Genomic DNA, 4,981 nt, shown 5'->3' on the forward strand with positions numbered 1-4,981 from the left:
TTGCCGACAGTTAGAACTATTCCCGGCACATAGATTTTTCCTGGCAGATTGACAATGCAGGGCAGATAGAAGAATTCCCGGCAGTGTTTGTGCCCTTAATTAAGTACACTGCCAACGCACAAATTACCTACTAATTCAACCTGTCATTTCTCTCCACTCGATTATGTGCCATAATATAGAATACAATGTATACACGGAACAACACATATGTCAACTAAGGTTGCATCATAATATATATCTCAACAATACATCACGTCTGCATACATACATATGTATACATTTGTAGGACACGAGTCTAGTACTGCATCACAGCATACATACAGGTTCATAAGTCCAGTACTACATCACAGCCAAAAGGACAACAAACCAACATGTATACATACATACATCTATAGGTTCAAGTCTCCAGTATACATCTAGTTTCAGTTAGAAATTGATTCCATCCTAGAGTGCTACTCCATCAGAAGATATTAAAATCCAAAGCCGAGTTATATTCTACAAATAGGTCCTTTTAGCTCGCAAAACACACAGCTAAAAACTTGTGGGTGCAAGAGCAGACCTGAAAAAAGAAGCAAACCAATTACGACATCTCACAAGTATTTAATAAAAGCACAACCTACTCACTAGACTCCATCGCTTCAACCAGATAAAAGATTACAGAACAAATATCAGGTTATAAACAAACAATGATCTTAGCAATTTACAATGTGGCTTTTACATTTAACAATGCATTTAATTGTTTGAGTGAATCAGATATAAGGCCTAGTCATCTCAAATGTAATTGCTTATTATTTATTTACTGGAATGAAAACACATACACTCATTACTAATAGATGGTCCACTTAGATGCACTAATGTAAAGGAATGAGCATTAAGCAATGGAGATGGAGAAAAGTGACATAGATTACCTTCTGTGCATCTGAGAAAATGAAAAATGTGACGAGGAAGTGGATTCTACGCAGGCAAAGCAATGCAAGAAAACTCTGCACTACAGAAGATCTCAAACCATGCCATAGAACTACTCAAATGATTCCTCTATTGTCTATGCATTTATTTACCAAATAAAGAAGCTTTGCATTGTTCACAGTCCAAACCATAGTTCACGCAAATACTATGATACGAATGCTCAACCTAGATGATAATAGAATTTTAAGAACAACAGAGTTGTAGCGATTAGCTAAGCTCCGCGGAAGCTTAGCTAATAGATTTGTCTGCATGCAGTAATAGAAATTTAAGAAATTTCAACATCCCAAGAGACAAAAGGCAGGTTCAGTTCACAGTACAGTAAGCAAGGTTAACTTTTATCACATGGCATTCATTCTCATATATTCAAAGGGTAGTAGTTTATATATAAACTTAACGAAAAGGTCAAAAGTTTGAAACACTTGCTCATATATCATATCTCCCAGAAGGTCAAAAAAGCATCCAACATGTAGCAAAATTACCAATTAGCCATGGCATGTTTATATATGGAATTTTTTTCGTCCAGCATATAATACATATAAACTACTTATTCTCTGAATATCAAATAAATATATTGAAAATGCCTAGTGACGGCAACAAGAATAATAAATGTACAACAACACTAGTAGAGTTTTAAAGACACACCCTTTAAGGCCTTATTCTTTAAAGCAATACAGTGGGAAAAAAGAACCTTAACTCTGCAGTAATTTAAGAAACAATATTTAACAACATAGCTTACAGATGTTGCAGAAAGCAACACATCCTCATTTAAGTTTCCAAACTATTCTTAAAGACCGAAACAGGAATGAGTAGAAACTAGCCACTCTGAATAAAAATTACCAAGGAGCAATGGAGCATACCAGAACGCAGAAGCTTTCTGACCCAAAAGGATTTGCCAGGAGCATGAGCAAAACATGCGCTAACTACCCGGGGTGTTCCATACTGAGAAACAACATAAAATTTTGGTATGTTACACGTCAAAGCATGAAGTTCCAGTTTTTTGCATCTTGTATATGGAACAATAAATGAACGACTGCCAGCATCGTTGTTACTTTCGGTTTGACATTTTTCAACCATTTTTTGGAGAGAGCAAGTACTATAATATGTATTGATCAGAGAGCCAATAGATGTATGTCTTAATCCTAACGAGGTGCCAAGATACTACATAGTATCTACTCATTAAAGAGCCAATAATTAGAGAGCCAATAAAAATTAAGAACAAAGATGATAGTTTTACTCAACAAACTCACTATTTCCTTTCGTAACGAGCCACGGAAGCACTCTCTTGATGGTGACCCCCAATCACATCCGCTTCCGCTCCCTGCAAGCACAAGTTTCTTTCCATTCCTTTTTGCACCACATCTCAACCATCATTCACGATGCATCTGGACAGCTTTCGACCCATCAAGGTTTTGTCTACAAAGATCACAGTGCTAAGTATAAGTCTGTTAGGAAAAAAGGTGAATTTATGGCACATAGTATTCTGGTCAATTTGTTCACCCACATGTAAATTTTAGGAGAAAAGGCTAGCTACGCAATGAAAGAAGCAAGACTTCTCAGTATCTCACAAACACGCCACAGGGCACAAAATGTGTTATTAAGTAGTATAACTAAAGAACAACATTTGAGAGCAAAATCTTTATGCTAGCTGACTCAAACTCAATTGACACGATGTCATCTGGCCACATCTGCATTTGCTAGTAGCAGCTTCTAGACAGAGCAAACTTGAGCCATGCATTACTGCACAAAAGCCCATGTTCTGTCACTTCTACTGGCTCCCTGTATATTCAGAACCGCAAACAAAATATCTGAAGACCAACTAGAATGATTATTTGTTTTAAGGCAATGACCCCAGAATCAAAAGGGCTTTTTGCACTGCAGAAATTTTTTAACAGGACATTAAATTTGATTGATTAAGATATGTCTGGGGTGGGGATTTGATTTTAAAGGGAATGAGAGACTAAAACAGAGCATATTTAGTACATAGTTATAATGCAGAAAAACTCTCACAATAAATTTTATCCGGACCATACATACAGTTACTATTCGCAAGAAGCAGAACAGAGGAATGAAAAGGTAGAAGAGGGAGCAGCGTACAGAGTACAGACACATGCTGAGGAAAGCTGAAGAAATGAGAGATTGTGGGAGCTGGACCTGCAGGATTGCCCAAGATGGTGGGGGCACGCCATAGGCATCAAGAGATGAAGGGCGGGTAGAGGGCGCCGAAGACCAGGCCCACCCGCCAGCGCGGCCGCCAAGGTGAACGAACCTGCCGAGATCGCCAGGCGGTTCGTGGAGGTCGCCCCCCAACTCGCCGCGGTCGCCAGGCTGAACCCACCTCGACTGCATTCTCTGGAGGCGAGACCGCCAGGCGGTTCGTGGAGGTCGCCCCCAAACTCGCCGCTGACATCCGGCGGCGGCGTGGATGGGGATGCGGAGACGGCATCGTGGGTGGGGGATGCGAGCGCGACGGCACTTGGCGGCGGCATGGGCGATGAAGGGGATGGGGCGGCGACGATGGGCGGGGCAGTGAGGATGAAGAAGATGGGGCGAGGCACTGGGCGGCGGCGTAGGTTCGGGATCCGGTGCGAGAGGATGGGGATGGTAAGTGCGGCGGCTGAGGGAAGAGGTGGGAAGGAGATTAGGGCTGCGTGGCGCTTCCAGTGACTTCTACCGTTTCGTGTCTCCCGCGGCTGCCTCGCGGGCTTTTTGGGCCAAAATTTTCATACCCGCTGACGTTGCATACCGGCAGTGCATCGGCCCTCGTTTGCTTTCCCGGGCAGATGGGCTGACCGGAAGATGCCGGCAGATAAACTGTCCTACTAGGTTAACTATTGCCGGCAGATAGCATGCCCTATGGATATTTTCCCGGCAGTTAAAGCTTTGCCGGCAGTATAAGTGACTCGGATACTTAACCTTTCCCGGCAGTTGATTGCCCCTAAAGTTTTTCGTGGTGTAGTGAATGGAAATCTACCACGTCAAGACCAACATGAGGTTGACAATCCTCCACGACAAGGGCGTCATCATCCCCGACCCCAACACAATGAAGAGCAACACTACGGCAAGCTCAAGTTCACCATGCCCAAGTTCACCGGAAGCAATGATCCCGAAGAGTACCTTTCATGGGCATTGAAGGTTGACAAAATCTTCCGTTTGCACAACTATGAGGAAGAGAAGAAGATCGCGATGGCATCCCTTGAGTTCCAAGACTACATCCTCATTTGGTGGGAACAAGTCATTGAGCGCCGAGCGGCAAGAGGTGAACCACCCATCACCACTTGGGATCACATGAAGGATGTCATGAGAGCATGCTTCATGACAACCTACTACAACCGCGACCTCTTCAAGAAACTCCAACTCCTCGAGCAAGGAAAAAAGACCGTTGAAGAGTACTACAAGGAAATGGAGATTGCCATGATACGAGCCAATGTCACGGAAGATGATGAGAAAACTATGGCAAGTTTCTTGAATGGACTCAATCATCCTATCAGGAAGATCGCCGACTTCCAACCATACTCGAACCTCATCGAGCTAGTGCACAGCGGAACGTCAAGTGCAAGATGACTTCAAGTATGCCAAGTTCTCATCGAAGTCCTATGGTTTCTTCACCTCTCAAGCTTCAACGACTCCAATACCTTCTACCTCAACCAAGCCATCTACAAGCACCGGCGAAAAGTCAAGTTACAAGAAAACTTCGATCACCCCAAGTCGTCCTCATACTACAAGCAACTTCAAGCCGAGAGCTTCATCATCATCTACCCCAACCGATGAGACCATCAAGACAAGCTCCTTCAAATGCTTCATATGCGGCGGCCGAGGCCACAAGTTCTTCAAATGTACAAACAAGCGCACCATGATCTTCAACGACGATGGTACATATGAATCCATGAGTGAAGGAGAAATGGAAGCCCTTGAGGGAGTCGCCATGCATCGACAAGTGAACGAAGATGAAGATGATCAAGTCTTTTGTGACGAAGATCCGAGCCCCGCTCTCGTTGTCTCCAAGGTCTTGACTCTT

The 4,981-nt window shown here is 43.2% G+C and overlaps 1 long non-coding RNA gene across 1 annotated transcript; it reads right to left on the bottom strand.

Moving 5' to 3' along the window:
• Nucleotides 1-210: 210 nt before the first annotated feature.
• Nucleotides 211-3,355, bottom strand: LOC109768450 (uncharacterized). Its single transcript, XR_012203344.1, has 4 exons — nt 3,118-3,355; nt 2,214-2,379; nt 1,824-1,905; nt 211-559 (listed from the first exon to the last, which is right to left on the bottom strand). It is a non-coding gene; the product is annotated as an uncharacterized lncRNA (long non-coding RNA).
• Between the last annotated feature and the right edge of the window lie 1,626 nt (nt 3,356-4,981).

This window comes from Aegilops tauschii, chromosome 2 (assembly GCF_002575655.3).
Source record: "Aegilops tauschii subsp. strangulata cultivar AL8/78 chromosome 2, Aet v6.0, whole genome shotgun sequence".
NCBI lineage: Eukaryota > Viridiplantae > Streptophyta > Magnoliopsida > Poales > Poaceae > Aegilops > Aegilops tauschii.